General features: G+C 38.3%; 1 pseudogene; it reads right to left on the bottom strand.

The window, feature by feature from the left end:
* Nucleotides 1-21,072: 21,072 nt before the first annotated feature.
* Nucleotides 21,073-21,171, bottom strand: LOC132275548 (small nucleolar RNA R71; annotated as a pseudogene).
* Nucleotides 21,172-21,513: the final 342 nt, after the last annotated feature.

Below are 21,513 nucleotides of genomic sequence, written 5' to 3'. Positions count from 1 at the left end.
AAAGGACGAAAGTGAATAATGTCCGAAAAATGAAAATGTCAAAATGACGCGGTCCTTAAAGGAAGTTGTCAATCAAAGGGAAAGAGTCTTGGAAATCATTCCAGAGCACTCGAGATGATACTAAGTGACGAGAAACTGAGCTCAGAAAAGAAAAGAACAACTGAAAAAAAATATCCGTGAAAATCTGAGGAAAAGGAAAGGAAGGAAAATGACCGGGTCATTACAACCTACCCTCCTTAAAGGGATTTCGTCCCCAAAATCAGGAACAAACAAAAGAGAACTGAACAAGATCAAAGTAAGATTAAACCAAAAGACATACCATAGGGTGCGAAAAGACAACTTTAAAAGCTTGAAGGTCTTCTGAAGGAACACAAAAATCAATAACTGAGTGACACTCCCTAAATGAATCGGCACATTAACTCAATGTCAATCACCGAGAGAATCCCAAGACAACGACAAGTCGAATCGAGACAGATGCCTAAGAATGACACGGCAGTACGAACAATGACCAGAACCCACCAACACTTACTCGTCAGTAAGGTAGCATGACAGTATAAGGCACTAGTTCATAATATGCCCTTATCAGATCAATTCAGGAAGAAACTTTTCTATACAAATGACATTAATGTCGAAAATGATCATTACCAAAACCATTATAGGAACCAGGCATCCGTGAGAGTTGGGGTAGCTAATTGATGAGCGCTGAAAAGTGCGTATTTAAACCCCTTAAGCTTAGGCATTCTACTACCTTTATCTATTTTACTTTACCGTTCTAGATTGATTTCGTATTATTTCCATTTTCAGACACTTATCCCGAAAATAAGCTAACTCAGCCAAATAAGAGCTTAATTAAAGCAATTATGGGATTAAACAAAGAAAGGAGCAAAGTGGAGAAAGAAAGAAACAAATGAAGCCAAAGGTGGGAAGCAGCAAAGTTCGACCGATCCAACTTCAAGGTTCGATCGATCAAACAATGATCTATCTCAGTACTTCAAGATAGATCCAAACCTTGACCCAAAACAAAAAGTCCAAAGTTTGATAGATCCAACACCACCCTTCGATCGATCGAACACTTTTGCCCTTATTTAAATGATTGATCTTATCCACAGCTGTACCACCCACTAACCACTTTTGTCATTTTCCCAAAAATATCTCCCAAAATATCTCGGATTTGTCTTTTCCCAAAAAGCTCAACCAGTTGGATCGATCCAGCCTAAGTTTGATAGATCTCAGCGAAGTTCGATCCAAGGTTCGATCGATCGAACTTCCTCTAGTGCGAAAAAGTTAAAAAGCCAGCTTGTTCAATCTGTCCTCTATCCAATCATTAGAGAATATTCTTTGCACGACCCCAGCTCATTTAGTGTGTCACTTGACCTACCTATAAAAGGAATGTGATGCACTTTTTGAGGGAGAGACAATGTACAAGGAGACTTAACATTTTGGTAGAGAACTTTAGAGGCAATTCTTAGTGTAGAAGAAAAGAGGAGGAGACTAGAGACACCATTGGAGTTCTTCATCAACAAGGAGCAGTTCTCAACCATGGAGTTAGCCCTTGAGGGTTAGAGTAACATCACCATGAGTGGCTAGACATCCTCTTGGGGCTAGAGTTAGCCCCAAGCATGTTTTCTTTATCTTAATCTTGTGTATTATTGAGGGATTAGTGTTGTAATTAATGTTTTGGTACTTTGATATATATAGATCTTGATTGTTCAATGATTTATGTGGTTAAATGCTTTCAATTGATCATTTCATTCTATCCATATGTCTATGTATGCTAGAATAGATGTTCATGTGCTTGCCTCTAGATTTAGTGTTATTGATGCATGTCTATGTGTATTCATGCTATAGATTTAGAGATTGTCAAAACATAGTGCTTAATGGAATGCTCTTGTGATTTTCTTGATGGTTCATACTTGTTCCTTGATGGATTGTGCCTCTCCCCTAGTTTATTTTCATGCTAGTAGTGTAGATATAGTGTAGTTGTAGTGTAGTGTTAAATGGGAGGACAATCCATGCTTGTTGTTTGATGTTCCATGCTTTTGAATACAAGTAGCATATGTCTCTAACCTTGTGTTGTATTTGGATTGTGAGCTTAATGAAAGGATTAATGACTTGTTTTGATCTATTATGCCATTCACATGTTGTTTAGATAATATATGCTTCATTGCTTAGATATATTGTGCCTTTCACATGATGTTTAGATAATACATGCTTAACTAGTCATCCTTGCTTGTTAAATTAACCAAACACACACACACACACCAATATTGCAACACACCATTTGCCCTTATTAGTCACTTGTCAATGGTATAGAAATGCATTGCTTGGTGGTGATCTCTAAACCCCAAGACTCTTCTCTCTCTTACTTACTCTTAGTTGCATTATTTTGTTATCACTTAATTCAATTTAGTTGCTCTCTAATCAACCAACCAACCAATTGTTTGATCACTCGACCTACTAGCCCTAATAGCGATTCCACAACCTTGTTTGACCCTCACAATCCCTTGGGACGATCCCTACTCGCCCTAGCTATATTTATAGTGAAAGGTAGTAGTGGCTTTTATAAATGTAAAACTCTTAGCCCTCGCCTTAAATTTCACTCTTTAAGCTTGTGGTAGGCCGACGACACCGTCCATCAGTTAGGTAACGTTGGAATTGTGGAATCAATTAGGATTAGTACTCTTTTGATCGTGCCTTTACTTTATTTTTATTTTTCTTTTTGGTTACTTATTGTGTTGTTCTTACTTAACTAGGTGCATTGTTGGAGAGGAAGCAAGCAAATGAGCATTTAAGCAAAGCAAAGAAAATAAAAAGCTAAAAATTTAAAAAAATTTGCTAAGCTAAGCTTTAAATTTGGAGTTGAAGTGCTGAATGACCTTTGTGAGACTTTCTTTACTCAATCCCTTAGTTAAATCATCGTCCCGCGTGGAGGCTTATTTTTATTTGTTCTTTGCATCATTGTTATTAAAGCATAGGAGTATGAATGAAGGCATAGTGTTTGTGCTCGTTGCGTTTTGCATTGTGCATGCATGGACGTCGTTCATTGAGACCAATTCTTATCCCTCTTGATTTGCATCTTGAATCCGTAATTAGAAATCCTAGGGGAAGAGGAAGTTCAAAAAGAACCAATCTATCAATGGATGACCATAATAATGATCATGTTGAGGACCTTGGTCACATAGACCAACAAGGTATTCTTCATCCTAATGTGTACAATGAGAACATACAAGTACCATTAGGCATGCCTAGACCATTCATTCACCAACCAGCACAACAACAAAGCCAAGTTCCATATGGAATGCCAAGGCCAATGTATGCACCACAACCTCCCATCATCAATCAAGGAATTCAAAACCAAGGTGTTCACGTTGCACCTCAAGTAGCTAATCCACCTCTTGCTTTAAAAGACCATTATGTGCCTAATGAGTATAATGCACCTACATGCATCCAGTTGCCTCCATTTAGAGCACACCATTATGAAATTTAGCCACAAACCATTCAAATTCTTCCTAACTATCATGGACTTCCAAGTGAAGAACCTTACAAGCATTTGGATGAGTTTCTTGAAGTATGTTCCACCGTAAAATATACGGACATGCCGGAAGAGGTTTTATGACTCAAACTTTTTCCATTTACCTTAAAAGACAAGGCAAAGTATTGGTTTAACAATCTTAGGCCTTTTTCAATCACTTATTGGGCAGAAATGCAACAAGAGTTCTTGAAGAAGTACTATCCGGTTTCTAAAACCAATGCCATGAGAACCTCAATTCGAGAATTTTCACATGGGGATGGAGAAACGTTTCATGAGGCATGGGAACGCTTTAATGAATTACTTAGGAAGTATCTACATCATGACATGCCCAAATGGTAATTAGTTCAATATTTCTTTGAGAGCTTATCGGACATTTATAAGGGTATGGTTGATGCTTCCATGGGTGGCTCATACATTGATAGGCATGAGGATGACGTGTGGCGTCTTTATGAGAGCATGAGTGAAAATTCTTTGCCTAGAATATTATCATCCAAGAATGGTAGAAATTCACAAGGTAGGAAGAGTGTTGGCTTACATCAAGTTGACCATTCGAATTAAATAGCCACCGAAATGAAGTCTTTATCTCAAAGGTTTGATCAATTTTTGATTAACCAAAACTCGGCGAACCTAGTATCTTCCTTCCCTAACCATTCTCATCATACATCAAATGAAATATGTATAACTTATTCTAGTGTTCTTCATTCTACTTCTCATTGTCCTCACGGACAAGTGCAAAATGAACCTAATGAATAAGTCAATGCAGTTTTTGTGAACCAAGGGAACAATCCTTATGGTACTCATTATAATCCAAGTTGGAGGAATCATCCGAATTCTCTTGGAAAACCTAAGGAGAGGGCTCAAACCCTTCCCAAGGTGGTTTTCAAGGGAAGTACATTCCACATCCACTTCAAAACCAAGGATCCCAATGTTATAGACCTTATTAATCACAAAGGAATCAATTTGCTAATTCTCATTTTCCCAACCAATCTTATTCCTAAGGAAATACTAGAAGTCCCGCCTTTGAAGAAAAAGTTTTAAATGCTTTGGGCACTTTAGAGGCTAACACTCAATTGCTTCATTCTCACTCTCAATCTATTGCGAAGCTAGAAACCCAAGTAGGGAAAATAGCAAGCACTCTCAATGCAAGAGAGAAAGGAAAGATGCCTATTAATGCCCCACCTAAGCAACAATGTGTTGTGGAAACCCATTCCTCATCGAAAGGCCACACCATTGAACATGTTAATGCGGTGACTACCATGTGGAGTGGTAGGATTGTGGACAATCAAGTTGAAATGTCCAATGAAGAGAGTGAACCGGTGCAACCTCAAGTGGTCACCCATCCCGTTTCACATCCAATTCCTCCTTTATTGCATATACATAATCTTGTGAATGAGAAAGTCTTGAAAAATGTGTTTGAAAAAGAAGTTTTGAAAAATAATGTTGAAAAAGTTTTGTTAAAAAATGATTTGAAACAAAATGATTTAAAAACTTCTTGTGTTGAAGAGAGTTCAAAAGAAAATTCTGAAAAAGTGTTTGAACCAAAAGTTCCATTTCCAGATGCCTTAAAAGGATCCATTTTAAAAGACAAGCAAAAGGCAAAAACCAATGAAATCATGGAAATGTTTAGGCAAGTAAAAGTCAATCTTCCACTATTCGATGTAATCAAGAAAATTCTGGCTTATGCCAAATTCTTGAAAGACTTGTGTACCCAAAAGCGGAAGAACAAGAGCCAAGCATCAAGAAAATTAATTTTGATCGAGCAAGTAAGCTCAATTTTGCAACATAACACTTTGCCAAAGTTTAAGGACCCCGGTTCACCCACTACATCATGCATCATTGGTGATCATATCATTAATCGGGCGCTTCTTGACTTAGGAGCAAGTGTTAACCTTCTTCCATACTCGGTTTATGTCAAATTGGGCCTAGGTGAATTGAAACCGACGTCGATAGTTTTGCAACTTGCCGACCGATCTATTAAGAAGCCTAGGGGTATAATTGAGGATGTTTTGATTAAAATTGATAAATTCTTCTTCCCGATTGATTTCATTGTCATAGACACGGAACCAGTCCTCAATCCTAAGAGCCAAATTCTCGTTATCCTTGGACGTCCTTTCTTGGCAACCGCTAATGCCAACATCAATTGTAGGACGGGGATAATGAAGATCTCATTTGGCCACATGAAGGTGAAGTTGAATATCTTTAATCCTACACCCAACTCATTTGACAAATATGAAGGAGAGGTTAATGTTGTAGATAAATGTCATAATCTTCAATGTCAAAGAAGTGAGCTTTTGTATAAGACCAAAACTTCCAAAGAATCATCTTCGACCTTGCATTCTAAAAGTCTTGTTTCAAATTCTTGCTTTGAAAGGGCATGGAAGCCCAAAGGTTGTGATTGCATAGACAAAGGATCAAAAGTTTCTTTTGAGCTTAATCCAACAAGTTCTTCAAAGAACTATTTATTGGGTGGAGTTCAAAGCATCTATCACCCCAACAAGGAGGGGATGCATTATAAGATCTATGATCCGGGCTAAAAAAGCCCAATGTCTTGCTAGAGACGTTAAAGACTAGCAAAAACATTTCGTAGGGTGCCAAAACCCTATTCCTCCCTCATTTCTATCTTTCATTTCATTTCTTGCGAAGTCTAGATACTTGTTTTTGGTTCATATGCATTGATAGGAACTTTAGTGAGGATTGCATGAGCTTTCATGTCATTATTGAGCAATCTGCATAGTTCGATCGATCTCAAACCTGAGTTCGATCGATCGAACTCCATTCTGCATCCAACACTTAGAAAATTTTTTGACCTGCAGAAACCTGCATCCAAATCACCTCTCTGTCCCATCATTCGAACTTATTCTTAGATCGATCAGGAGACCTTCGATCGATCCAACTTCAAAGTTCGATCGATCTCATGATTCAACACTTAGAAAAATTTTAAGCCTGCATCAACCTGCATATTTTTGCTCTCTATCACATCGATCGAAACATTCCAAGATCGATCTGAAGTTCTTCGATCTATCCAACTTCTAAATTCGATCGATTTTAAAGTTCCAACACTTAGCCAAATTTTTTAACCATAAACCTTCATATTTTTGCCCTCTGTCTGATCGATCGAACTCTTGTTCCGATCGATCTCAATTCTCCATTTCATTGTTTGACTTTGTTTTGACTTTTTCAATTTTCAAATATCCAAAAATATTTTCATTTTTATTTTACTTTATTTTATTTTCTTTTCATTTCATTTTATTTTATTTCTCAAAAATATTTCAAAAATACAAAAAGATTTTGTTTTATTTTATTTGTTTTTCAAAAAAAACAAAAATCCAAAAATATTTTATACTATTTTATTTTATTTTACAATTTTTAATTTTAATTCTAATTTTTAATTTTAGTTTTGCATTTTTCAAAAATTTCAAAATTCCAAAAATACTTTGTGGAGAGTTCATCAAAGTTCGATCGATCTCAGTTGAAGTTCGATCGATCGAACTCTGTCGGGAATGTTTTTAAAATAGACATGGAGGGTCTCAAGATTGATTATTTAGATCGATCCAACCCTCCAAACCCTTGCTTCCCTCATCACCGCCGCATCCACTCTCCATCTTCCTCATCTCCGGCGAGATCTCCGGCGAGATCCAAGCTACACTCTCTCCCTCATCTCAAATTGCTCATCCAATATTTGCATCCACTTCTCTCCCTTCGATTTGAGGTAAAATTTGAGATCTCATCTATGATTAAAGCTTTGATATGATGATTACATGCTTTATACGTTACATCCGTGCTTTATACATGATTGAATCTCCATTTTTGAAGCTTCGAAGCACTGAGTTTACATGTTTATATATATGTGTATATGCTTCGTATATATATATATATATATATATATATATATGTGTGTGTTTAATCAATTTTTGGGAGGATGGGCCATGATTGGGTGATGATATTTGTTGATGTGTTGTGTTGATGGGCCCACGAACATGTTCGTGTGGGCCCCGTGCTTCCAAAGTCACAGATCTGTGACTGTTTATATTCATCGCACAGTTCGATCGATCGAACTTGTATCTCAGATCGATCTTGAGAGATCGATCGAACTCATATCTCAGATCGATCGAAGTTGTGAGATCGATCTCACTTATTTTCGATCGATCCAACTTTTGTGATCGATCTCACTTCTTTTTCTGATCGATCGAACTTCACAGATCTTACACACACACTTCATTCTTCATATCTTATGTTCATGCTATCTTATATATGCCCAATGCCTTTGACATTCCACATTGGATGCATTTCATACTTACATTATTTAACATGTTTCATATCCTATCACTTGCATAGATTCATGTCATCTATCTGTTTTATCTATTTTACTTGACATACATGTTTCTATATTGTGCTTAAAATTTCTTATTCTGGCACTAACTCCCATTGCAAGTTTTTCTTCTTCTTTTTGCAGGCCATGGTTAAGAGGAAGACCATTGCCAACAGGCAACACGGGCCTCAGCGCCATATCAGACCACGGACAGAGGAGCCAGCAGAGCCCTCTCATACACAGCAGGAGCCAGCACAGGCTACCCCACCACAGTCACCATCTCATGAGGCTGAGGCTGAGGCTGATCATATTCCATCCACCTCTGCGGCTCATCCTGCATTTACACCATCACCATCTCCACCATGTGCTGGAGCTGAGTATTCACCCCTACTATTTCCACCACTCCAGCTAACTCAGCCAGCTCAGGAGCGTGATAGGCCCACGCCTAGATATGCGTATATGGCGGTCGACTATAAGTCGGTGTTCGACACGGCCTTTTTCTCCAGATCGGTGCTGACCCAATCAGCTTACCACGATATCATTCAGAGGGTCCTGGCAGCTATTCTTGCCCCAGTCACAGAGCCAGTCTACCCGCGGCTGGTACGGTTGTTCTACCAGAATCTCTGACCATCCCCGCGTACCACAGCAGAGCTGGTCACTTCTGTAGATGGCCATCAGATCACTATTACAGTGGACTCACTAGCCCGCTCTTGCCACTGCCGACACTGCTGTCCTCCAGAGCTTCAGGAGACATATCCGAGGCTGTATAGGCCTTCTTATGCCGACATGGCAGTATTTCTTACAGGTCACTATGCCACTGGCAAAACCTTCCCCACCCGGACATTCCTTCCAGATAACCTGTGGTTCACCGATTCCGTGCTCTTCCGGAACATCTACATGGCAGGGCACAAGATTTAGAGGAGGGGCGATTATTTGACAGCCCTTTACGCCTTCTACACCGGCCACTGGGTATCTATTCTCGCGCTCATCTGGAGCGTGATAAGGAAGCTATATGATGAGTATATTAGCAAGGAGACGCCCGGATGGGCTAAGTCTCTCCCATTCAGTCACCTCATCACCCAGATTCTTATTGACCAGTGTTACCCTATTCATCCTCGAGAGCACCCCGAGAGAGGTTCCTATCACTTTCTGAAGAAGGACTGGACCAAGAGCTACAACGCCATTATTACTAGACTGTAGGACCACGCAGTAGTGGCTGTAGAGGAGCTAGAGGCTAAGGAGGAGGCAGAGGCAGCAGCTCAGGTAGTAGCAACAGATCCCGTAACGGATGACGCACCAATCGATCCAGCTACTGAGCATATAGATATTGACTTAGAGCACCCTGTAGATGCCACAGAGCAGTACTCTCCAGCTGGGTCGCCCATTCACGAGCAGGAGCAGACTAAAGAGCTTTCTTCTGATTCATCTATACCTGAGGCTCCAGATCTGACCCTCGGCTTTGGAGTACACCTGCAGACTCTTAACGATGCTGTTGTTGCTATACGAGCTGATCTTACGGCCTACAGAGCTGATTTTGCTACCTTCCGTAAGGATGTCACGGCTATGTTCTGAGATCTATCCAGAGATATCCGCGGAGCCCGACCTGCCCGTCCTACCTCATCCTCCTGAGTTCCCAATTCCTTCTATCTTTTGATCCCTTTCTGATCTCTATTTTTGTCACTATACAGTACTATTATTTTTACAGTCGGTCTGTCGGCTTTGATATTTATGTTGTACCTGCACTTTATCTATTTTTTATACATTAGTTTTTGCTATGGATGTCATATATTCTATTCTTATATTTGTATGTTTGACTCCATCAGGTGCATCACAGTGACTTCAATGAGAGAGTGCTACCCGATTTTCAGGACCACCCTTATACCTCTCTCATTTCTTTATCTGTTTATGCCATTTACACTTGCATGTCCACTGTGCACTAATTAGCTCATTTTGTTATCTGATGAGTTTATCCAAGTGCCAATTTTCAGGACCACAATTCATCCCAAGTTTAGGGGGGGCATGCCACCCATTTTGGATACTTTAGTCCCGATCATTCTTGCTTAGTTGCACTGGTATACTCTTTCCTTTGTTCTCTTGCACATTGAGGACATTGTGCCATTTAAGTTTAGGGGGAATGGTGCTTTGCAGTGTTAGCTTTAAATTTCAAGATTTTGAGCATGACTTATGTATTTGAGGGATATTTCTATGATTGGTCCATATCTAGCTATGATTTTGATCTTTTGAGGACTATATTGCTTAAAATTTAAAAATTGCTTGACTTGAGAGTCCAATACTCCTTGTATGACTTGTTGATACCATTTAGGAGTAAATTTTTCGAAAGATTGATATCTTGCTTGCATTTGTGGTCCACATCATCTTGATTTTGTGATTATTTTGAGATTCACTCTAGGATTCTACACTAGCACAGGCGCACACTAGCATTCATTTGTGGGGTACATGCTTTGTTGATTATTGAATTGGTTATATCCCAATTGAGCTAGTAATGCATTAAAAGCTTTCATTCTTGATAAAGGTGGATAACAACCCCTTTTCATTAAGTAGCTGGGATTCTAGCCTCATCAAGCACTGAACTTCTCGTGCTGAAAGGTGGAGGGCCCAAACTTTAGGTTAATAATTGAAATTGAATATAAAAAAATAAAAAATAAAAAATAAAAAAAAAAGAAGAGCAAAAGCAAAAGCAATAAAAAGTGAGGACTTCTCCCAAAAGGTGAGAAGTGGGAAATGATTAGATGGTTGTTGTCTTGATTTGTAGCCTAGTTGATTTGAGCTTGTAAGTCCGAAGGGGTGTTTGAACGCCTAATGCCCTAAAGCCGTTTAGTTTGGAAGTCATTGACCTAACGCTCGACCTCATGAATCACTAGAAAGCTTAATAGATCAACACATAGCACCATGCTTTCATCCTTGATCCTAAAAAAAAAAAATCAAGTGAAAAGAATAAGCACACCTAGAACAATAAAGCTTTAATAAAAGGTCCACTTTTTGTCTTGATGATCGGTACTAGATTTGTGTGCTAGTTTGAGGGTAAGGATGTGATTAATTCTTTAGTTGGCTAAAATAGCAACACATTTGATGCCGGTCCACTCAAAAGGATTCTAGAGTTGTTTTGATTTGAATGATCATTTTCTTGATGTGTGGAGGACCATATTTGCTTGCTTGATGTTAAGATTTTGGGAGACTGCTTAGAAATGTTTGAAAAATTGCATACTTAAGGTAGTTTTCTCCCAATGCTTGTTTGCAATATTGGTGCATCTTTTGAAAGAATGAGCTTAATGTTTGTGGGTACCATTTCTGGAAACCCTCACGAGACTTCACTCGTCCACTAAGGGTAACCTAGGGGTTTAAAAGGCTTGTTGCATGTGCTAAGTCCAATCGTGTTCCCTGCGAAAGTGGCATTATCCATTTATTGTTTTCTAGATTCATACATGTATAGTTGTTCATTTCATTCCTTTACTTTCTAGTTCATTGTTAGGGACTAGCAATATTTAAGTTTGGGGGTGTGATGAGCGCTAAAAAATGCGTATTTAAACCCCTTAAGCTTAGGCATTCTAGTACCTTTATCTATCTTACTTTACCGTTTTAGATTGATTTCGTATTATTTCCATTTTCAGGCACTTATCCCGAAAATAAGCTAACTCAGCCAAATAAGAGCTTAATTAAAGCAATTCTGGGATTAAACAAAGAAATGAGCAAAGTAGAAAAAGAAAGAAGCAAATGAAGCCAAATATGGGAAGCAGCAAAGTTCGATCGATCCAACTTCAAGGTTCGATCGATCGAACAATGATCGATCTCAGTACTTCAAGATAGATCCAAACCTTGACCCAAAACAAAAAGTCCAAAGTTCAATCGATCCAACACCACCCTTTGATCAATCGAACATTTTTGTCCTTATTCAAATGATTGATCTTATCCATAGCTGCACCACCCACTAACCACTTTTGTCCTTTTCTCAAAAATAACTCCCAAAATATCTCGGATTTGTCTTTTCCCAAAAAGCTCAACCAGTTGGATTGATCCAGCCTAAGTTCGATAGATCTCAACCAAGTTCGATCGATCCAAGTCCAAGGTTTGATCGATCGAACTTCCTCCAGTGCGAAAAAGTTAAAAAGCCAGCTTGTTCAATCTGTCCTCTATCCAATCATTAGAGAATATTCTTTGCATGACCCCAGCTCATTTGGTGTGTCACTTTACCTACCTATAAAAAGAATATGATGCACTTTTTGAGGGAGAAACAATGTACAAGGAGACTTAACATTTTGGTAGAGAACTTTAGAGGCAATTCTTAGTGTAGAAGAAAAGAGGAGGAGGCTAGAGACACCATTGGAGTTCTTCATCAACAAGGAGCAGATCTCAACCATGGAGTTAGCCCTTGAAGGTTGGAGCAACATTACCATGAGTGGCTAGACATCCTCTTGGGGCTAGAGTTAGCCCCAAGCATGCTTTCTTTATCTTAATCTTGTGTATTATTGAGGGATTAGTGTTGTAATTATTGTTTTGGCACTTTGATATATATAGATCTTAATTGTTCAATGATTTACGTTGATAAATGCTTTCAATTGATCATTTCATTCTATCCATATGTCTATGTATGCTAGAATAGATGTTCATGTGCTTGTCTTTAGATTTAGTGTTATTGATGCATGTTTATGTGTATTAATGCTATAGATTTAGAGATTGTCAAAACATAGTGCTTAATGTAATGCTCTTGTGATTTTCTTGATGGTTCATACTTGTTCCTTGATGGATTGTGCCTCTCCCCTAGTTTATTTTCATGCTAGTAGTGTAGTTGTAGTGTAGTGTTAAATGGAAAGACAATCCATACCTATTGTTTGATGTTCCATGCTTTTGAATGTAAGTAGCATATGTCTCTAACCTTGTATTGTATTTGGATTGTGAGCTTAATGAAAGGATTAATGACTTGCTTTGATCTATTGTGCCATTCACATGTTGTTTAGACAATATATGCTTCATTGCTTAGATATATTGTGCCTTTCACATGATGTTTAGACAATACATGCTTAACTAGTCATCCTTGCTTGTTGAATCAACCAAACACACACACACACCAATATTGCAACACACCATTTTCCCTAATTAGTCACTTGTCAATGGTATAGAAATGCATTGCTTGGTGGTGATCTCCAAAGCCCAAGACTCTTCTCTCTCTTACTTACTTTTAGTTGCATTCTTTTGTTATCACTTAATTCAATTTAGTTACTCTCTAATCAACCAACCAACCAATTGTTTGATCACTCGACCTACTAGCCCTAATAGCGATTCCACAACCTTGTTCGACCCTCACAATCCCTTGGGATAATCGTACTCGCCTTAGATATATTTATAGTGACAGGTAGTAGTGGCTTCTATAAATGTAAAACTCTTGGCCCTCGCTTTAAATTTCACACTCTTTAAGCTTGTGGTAGGCCGACGACACCGTCCATCACCAATCCCAAAAGTCTAACAACAATGTCATTGGTACCGTTACGCTTAAGGCCTTAGATCCCCAACGCTGGCGTACCTAACAACCCCCATATCTGAAAACGCTACAACAACAACACCAGTTCCGAATCCACAGCCTAACAAGTCTGTGCCCTCAAGCCATTGGATTGGACCCACAAAACTGAAACTCTAAGCACAAATCTAAAGTAGACCTACCGTAAGGCTACATACAGAAGACGAAACGCTGGGTCAAAATCCCTATACTGGACAACTAAAATCCTCAAAACACAAGTCTACTACGTAGCTCATTCCTGAAAATCCCAACAACCAAGGTCATAAAACCCCAATATAAGTACGAAAATGAAATAATATAAACCAAGTACTCATTTAGTGCATACTCCTAAACATGTTTCTAATGTATGCCCGAAAACAATAGGGCTCATAAACGTGTAAAAGTGATCATACAAATAGCAAGTTCGCAAAGTCAAAAGAAATGAATGGAATGCCTCTCAAAAGACAACATGCAGAAAATGTAAAACCGATCCTAGATGAGTTCAATCTCTCACTACGAGGAAATGAATCATCCCCCAAACCAAGATGCCAACGAGTTCGATAGGAACTCTAAAGGATTCTTATGGGACCTTAACACAATGCCCTAAATCTCCAAAGATAAGGGAGAGTAATTAATTGCACCAGCGCAATTAATTACACGAAACCACTCACATCACAACTGTAGCTCGTAAGAGCTGTCCGAGGCAACACAAGAAGGATTCTAGGTCAACACACCTATCCAAATCTAGAAACCATAACCCTAAGAAGGTAAAACACGAGAACCTCACCCTGAGGCTCACAAGGTAACTTCCCAAATCTAAAAACCATCTCCCTAAGTTAGGATTCGAGTCAGTCCTGACTCATCCTCCCATGACGCTAGAAACAAAGACCTCAATGACATCAACAACGTTAAGAACACTACGAAGTCCTAAGAGATGACACCGACACCTCTAACACTACCATGACTACACCACGAAGAGACAAAAGAAAATGAGACAAAACGGTGCCTTCGTGGCCTACATTTCATCTCACCAGACGGAGACTACAACACTACGCGCACCTAAGCCCTAACGAGAAGACTCTCCACGAGTCAAGATTGTGATGCTACATGCGTGAAAAGGAGACAAGATCAATAATAGCATAACTTATTATAATCGAATGTAACTCGCTCAATGAATGCATCAAATAAGTAGCATGTCAATGTATACAACATACGGTCATGCTAAAGCAATCTAAGAAAGCTGTTTAAAATAGTTAAGCACTTAAACAAATAAGCATACATGTCAAATAAGGATGCTCTTAAACACATAAGCCTATAAGTGTAGAAAACATGTCATCACACCGAGCATGTTATCAAGAAACACGTAAACATGTTACAACACTAAAACATGTTATCAAAAAGCATGTAAGAACATCAAAATACATCAACAAAAGCATGATATGCACCTAAAACCCGTCGTCCAAGGTATTCAAACCTAGGAGCTCTGATACCATCTATGATGACCCTGGATTTTATAACCCAGTGTGTCCTGTGATGACCCGAACTGTATCCATAATGTAGAAGTAAAAGATGAAACAATGGTCTCTAGAGATACAACACATCTCTAAGACACCAATGTGACACTCAATGAGGTCATGGAACCCAAAGGAAACAAATGCGGAAGCAAAGCTTCAAAAACGGACAAGAATGAACCAAGGGCCAAAACGGTCATTCCCATAATAAAAGTGGGTGCTACCGAGCACACCATTGGAAAGAAAATGAAAAATTAATGAACTTAAACTCAAGAATCACTTGATCCAGAATCCGGATGAAGAAGATATGACTAACGGAAGAAAAAAGGGCAAAAAGGTCAAAAGAAGCCAACCCAAGCACATCTAACCGGTTAGGAGGAAAAAATTCAAGACCACAACACTGCCCATGCTCATGTAACCGGTTACAAGAATCCACCACTCGATCACTTGTGCTACAACTCAGCAAAAACCTGGCAGTAGGGGTTTTTGGGCAAAAACTAGAATTTTAAAAGCCAATATGACATTTTTCAGAAAAACACAAAGAAGAAACCCCACTTAAAATTGCATTTTCTACATGAAAAAATGGAAGAAAATTAAAAAAATCTTACTGTGAAATGCCCAAAATGCCCCTCCATGAATTCTGGTCATGAGGGTCAAAAAGCTGCTAAATTGAGAAACAAAAAGCTGAACTTTGCGATGGACTTTCGGTACCAAGATGACATTTTCTGGAAAAACACGAAGAAGAAACCCCCCCTAAAATCATGTTTTCTAAGTAAACAAGTTGAGATTGGAATTTATTTCCTAAAGGAAAACCCTAGAATGCCCTATGACCAGATTATGCAACAAAGATGCAAAATGAGTCCATAGGAGGCTCATTTCACCACAGAAGAAGTTTTTCATGAAAACAATTATGCATGCAAACATAACATACCTAATAGGACGTGGTACAATAGTTCATGGCTTAAAAATATTGCCGATATAAAATATGAACCCCCGACGGCCAAAACGACAAAAATAGAACTTGGAATAAAAACTCGGAATTCAAAATTATAAAATGGTTTCGAAATACCGTTTGGACCTTGGCCACACTTCATGCAAGATAAATGAATGCTAATGGACGAATTTTATACACAATGTAAGCTCCGGTGTAAAATAGCATACTAAAACGCATGATTTTTCATATATTCTCATTAAAGGCAAGATTTAACATCCATGACATATATTCTATTCCAAAAGAAGTTTGGCCCATGGCCTTATGTCATATACATAAAATGAGAATCAAAAAGTGTGCTTAGGCACACATTACAAGTTTAGAAGCAAATATACACATTTGACACTGATGAGCGCTGAAAAGTGCGTATTTAAACCCCTTAAGCTTAGGCATTCTAGTACATTTATCTATCTTACATTACCGTTTTAGATTGATTTCGTGTTATTTCCATTTTCAGGCACTTATCCCGAAAATAAGCTAACTCAGCCAAATAAGAGCAGAAATGAAGCAATTCTAGGATGAATCAAAGAAAGGAGCCAAGTGGAAGCAAAAGGTGGAATTCAACATCTTCGATCGATCTCAGATCAAAGTTCGATCGATCCAACATGATCGATCTCAGCACATTAAGATCGATCTGAGCCATGATGACATTTTTAGAGATCTTAAAGTTTGATCGATCCAACATCATTCTTCGATCGATTGAACTACTTTGTCCTTATCCAAATGATTGATCTTATCTAGTTGTACCACCCTACCAACAACATTTGTCCTTTTCCCAAAAATATCTTCGAAATATCTCAGATTTGTTTTTATCCAAAAAGGCACCGCCATTGGGGATCGATTCAACTTCAGTTCGATAGATCTCAGCTATGTTCGATCGATCCAAGTCCAAGGTTTGATCGATCGAACTTCCTCCAGTGCGAAAAAGTTAAATTTCCAGCTCATTGAAAGCTGTCCTTATCCAATCATTGGGGAATATTTTCTGCACGACCCCAGCTCATTTTGTGTGTCACCTGACCTACCTACATATAGAATATGATACACTTTTTGAGGGAGATACACTTAGGGGTGATCTATCACAATAGAGGTTATTCTTATGGAGGAAGAAAGGAGGAGAAGGCTAGAGACACAAGCTTGGGAGCTCTTCATCAACCAAGGAGTAGATTTCTTCCATGGAGTTTGCCCTTGCGGGTCAGAGAAGCATTACTATGAGTGGCTAGACATCCTCTTAGGGCTAGAGTTAGCCCCAAGCATGCTTTTTACATCTTGATTTTGTGTATTATTGAGGGATTAGTGTTGTAATACATGTTTTGGCACTTTTATATATATAAATCTTGTTTATTCAATGATTTATGTGGTTTAATGCTTCCAATTGATCATTTCATTCTATCCACATGTCTATGTATGCTGGAATAGATGTTCATGTGTTTGTCTCTATATCTTGTGTTATTGATGCATGTCTATGTATATTAATGCCATAGATCTAGAGATTGTCAAAACATAGTGCTTAATGGAATGCTCTTGTAATTTTCTTGATGGTTCATACTCATTTCTTGATGGATTGTGCCTCTCCCTTAGCTTAATTAGTTTAATTTCATGTCATTAGCTTAATTGTAGTGCAATGGTAGCATAGTTGTTAGATGAGAGGACAATCCATGCTTGTTGTTTGATGTTCCATACTTTTGAATGTAAGTCGCTGATCGGTTGGTCAATTAAACATCAACCTTCGCAATAGCACGAATCATTGTAAAATAGGGCTATTGGTCGGGTAAGTCGAACCACTGGGACTGCGCTAGTCTATGGCAACCTAAGTGTCTAGAATTGTTCTTAGAATGATAAGGGGTAATAAGGTGTTTGCTTGGTTTGTCACTAAAGCTATGAAATTAAGATGCATAAAATAGAACTTGCAAGAATTTAAAAGAGATAAAATGTCAGTAAAAGAGACTAGGGGAGTAACTTCACCACCTACAATATAAACATGCTAGAATATGATTCATTCGGGGAAAAACAACATAAATATGTGGCTATGATAAGTAGTTACTCATGGTTACTACATTACCTTCAAAGGATTCATGGAATCAACAGGCAAGAACAATTTATCAAAGATTTTACATGCTCAATTACCTAAACTAAAGTGTAATTTAAGACATGTTCACTAAGCCAGAAATTGTCAAACCATCAATCACATGATAAGAGCACATGAAGCTAAGAATTAAGAATAAGCCATCAAGGGAAGAACCTAAGCTATGGCCTATCAAATCTCTCAACAACATGCCATTAAAACTATTCCAAAAATCTCATCTTCATTGTCACCATGAAAATGTAAACCATACAACCATGAAAACATACATTCTAAGACAAGAAAGTAGGTCCAACATGATCATTAAATCAAAATCAATTCATTACATCAAGTAAGAGTTCTAGATTATGGAATCACCACAAAAATACATTATTTTTCCCAAACTAGAATCAAAAGTAAAGCATGCTTACAATGAGGGGTTCCATTACCTCCCTAGAGGAGGAGTTAGTTACACATGGGAGCCTTAGAATGAAGAAGAACCATGGATCCTCCTTCCATTTTCGAGCTCCCCTTTCTTGCTCCAAGAACTCTCCTTCCTTTGCTCTCTTCTCTCTCCTCTAATCTTGTAGAATGAAGCTTTTTCATTTGTGTGGCTCTTATCCCTCTTATCTACCACCAAAAAGGCCACCAACCAACATCTCCAACCACTTCATTAAAGAGGAAAACAAAATGAAGAAACCAAGGTGCAAGTGGGCTGAAATGAGCCATTTCCGAAGGGCATTCTGCCCAAAATTCGAGCACTCTAAGCAAGGCCTCGAGCACTCGAATTTAGTGTAAAAAGCTCCATGCTTCACTTGCTCCGCCCAGACCTACTTTGGTTAAATAGCCATAACTTTGCGATCCAAACTCCGAATGATGAACTGTTTAAAGATTTAGAAAGCTAATTCAGAGCTCTAAATATTTCATGTTTTGGTGGAGATCCAAATCTCAAGGATGGTTGGTCGAAAATGAAGATCAAGACAGAATTTCATTGCTGCCAGGCAGTTCTGCGCACCTCAGGTAACAAGGCCATAACTCTCTGCTCCAAGCTCCGAATGACAAACCGTTTGAAGATTTGGAAAGCTAATTCAGAGCTCTAAATCTTTCATGTTATGAGGGAAGTCCAGTTCTCGAGTTTGGAAGTTCAAAATGGCGAGCAAAGTCCAAGTTCTACTACTGCCAGAATTCAGCATTGGCACCTTTTGTTGCTCAAGATTCCACAAGGCCTTATTCTTGTTCCATTTTGGCCAATGAACCTGAAAATGCATAAAAACATAGAAATGAAGATAATCTACATAAATTAACATACAACGGACTTTACTAATGCAATTTAGGGCGCTTGAATATACAATATTCGGCGCTTATCAGTAGCATATGTCTCTAACCTTGTGGTGTATTTGGCTTATGAGCTTAATGAAAGGATTAATGACTTGCTAGATATATTGTGCTTTTCACCTGCTACTTAGACAATATATACTTAATTGTTAGATATATTGTGCTTTTCACATGTTGATTAGGAAATATATACTTAATTGGTCACCCTTGCTAATTGAATCAACCAAACACACACACATATCAATATTACAACACACATTTCCCTCATTAGTCACTTGTTAAGGGTGTAGAAAAGTATTGTTTGGTGGTGACCTCTAAATCCCAAGATCTCTCTCTCTTACTTACTCTTTATTACATTCAATTATTTAGTTTAATTTGCTCTCTAGTTAATCAACCAACCAACTATTTGTTTGATCACTCGACCTACTAACCCTAATACTGATTCCACAACCAAATTCGACTCCAATCCTTTGGGATGATCCCTACTCACCCTAACTATAGTGAAGGTAGTAGTGGCTTTTATAAATGTAAAACTTGGCCATCGCCTTAATGCACATTCTTAAACTTGTGGTGTAGTGCAACGACAACACCACCACCAAGTTTTTTGCGCCATTGCCGAGGATTAGGCAATGTCTTTTTTTATGAAATCAATTAGAAATTAGTACTCTTTTGATCTTGTTTTTAATTTTCTTTTGATTACTTATTGTGTTTGTTCATCTTTGACAAGGTGGATTGAGCTAGAAGATAAGCAAAGGAGTTACCAAGCAAAGCAAAGAAGGAAAAAGGCTAAAAATTAAAAAAAAAAAAAAATTTGCTAAGCTAAGCTAAATTTGGAGTTGAAGTGCTAAAGGACCTTCGTGAGACTTTCTTTACTCAATCCCTTAGTTAAATCGTCGGCCCGCGTGGAGACTTGTTTTCAAATTCTTAGATAAATCGTGAGCCCGCGTGGAGGCATTCTTAATTGTTCTTTGCATCATTGTTGTTAAAGCATAGGAGTATGGATTAAGTGTTTGTGGAGGAAGTTCATTGAATTGTTGTGAAGTCGAAGTGTTTGTTCATTCATTGTGTTTGTGTGTTTTTACATTGTGCATGCATGGTCGTAGATCACTAAGACCAACTCTTGTCCCTCTTGATTTACATCATGAATCCGTAGTTAGAAATCCTAGGGGAAGAGGAAGTTGTAGTTCTACCCTATCTATTACATCAATGGAAGGCCATAATGAAGAGCATACAGAAGACCTTGGTCACATAAACCAACAAGGTATCCTCTATCCAAATGTGCATCATGAGAACATTTAAGTACCATTAGACATACCTAGGCCATTCATTCACCAACCATAACAACAAAAAGGCCAAGTTCCATTGGGAATGCCAAGGCCAATGTATGCTCCACAACCTCCCATCATTCAAGGAAATCAAAATCAAGTTGCCCATGTTACACCTCAAATTGCTAATCCTCCACTTGCTTTAAGAGATCACTATGTGCCTAATGAATATAATGCACCTACATACATTCAATTGCTGCCATTGAGAGCACATCATTATGAAATTAAGCCACAAACTATTCAAATGCTTCCTAATTATCATGGACTTCCAAGTGAAGAACCTTACAAGCATTTGGATGTGTTTCTTGAAGTATGTTCCTCCGTAAAATATACGGACATGCCGGAAGAGGTCTTAAGACTCAAACTTTTTCCATTCACCTTAAAAGACAAGGCAAAATATTGGTTTAACAATCTTAGGCCTTTTTCAATCACTTCTTGGGCAGAAATGCAACAAGAGTTCTTGAAAAAGTACTATCCAGTTTCTAAGACCAATGCCATGAGAACCTCAATTCGGGAATTTTCACATGGGGATGGAGAAACATTTCATGAAGCATGGGAACGTTTTAATGAATTGCTTAGGAAGTGTCCACATCATGACATGCCCAAATGGCAATTAGTTCAATATTTCTTTGAGAGCTTATCGGACAATTACAAAGGCATGGTTGATACTTCTATGGGTAGCTCTTACATTGACAGGCATGAGGATGACGTGTGGCGTCTTTATGAGAGCATGAGTGAAAATTCTTTGCATGGAACATTATCATCCAAGAATGGTAGAAATTCACAAGGTAGGAAGAGTGTTGGCTTACATCAAGTCGACCATTCAAATGAAATAGCCGCCGAAATGAAGTCTTTATCTCAAAGGTTTGATCAATTTTTGATTAACCAAAACTCGGTGAACCAAGTATCTTCCTTCCCTAACCATTCTCATCGTGCATCAAA

This window comes from Cornus florida, unplaced genomic scaffold, assembly GCF_030987335.1.
Source record: "Cornus florida cultivar Cherokee Brave unplaced genomic scaffold, ASM3098733v1 CherokeeBrave_3.0.0_Hap2_Chr09, whole genome shotgun sequence".
NCBI lineage: Eukaryota > Viridiplantae > Streptophyta > Magnoliopsida > Cornales > Cornaceae > Cornus > Cornus florida.
This window is presented reverse-complemented; position numbering and strand designations above follow the sequence as displayed.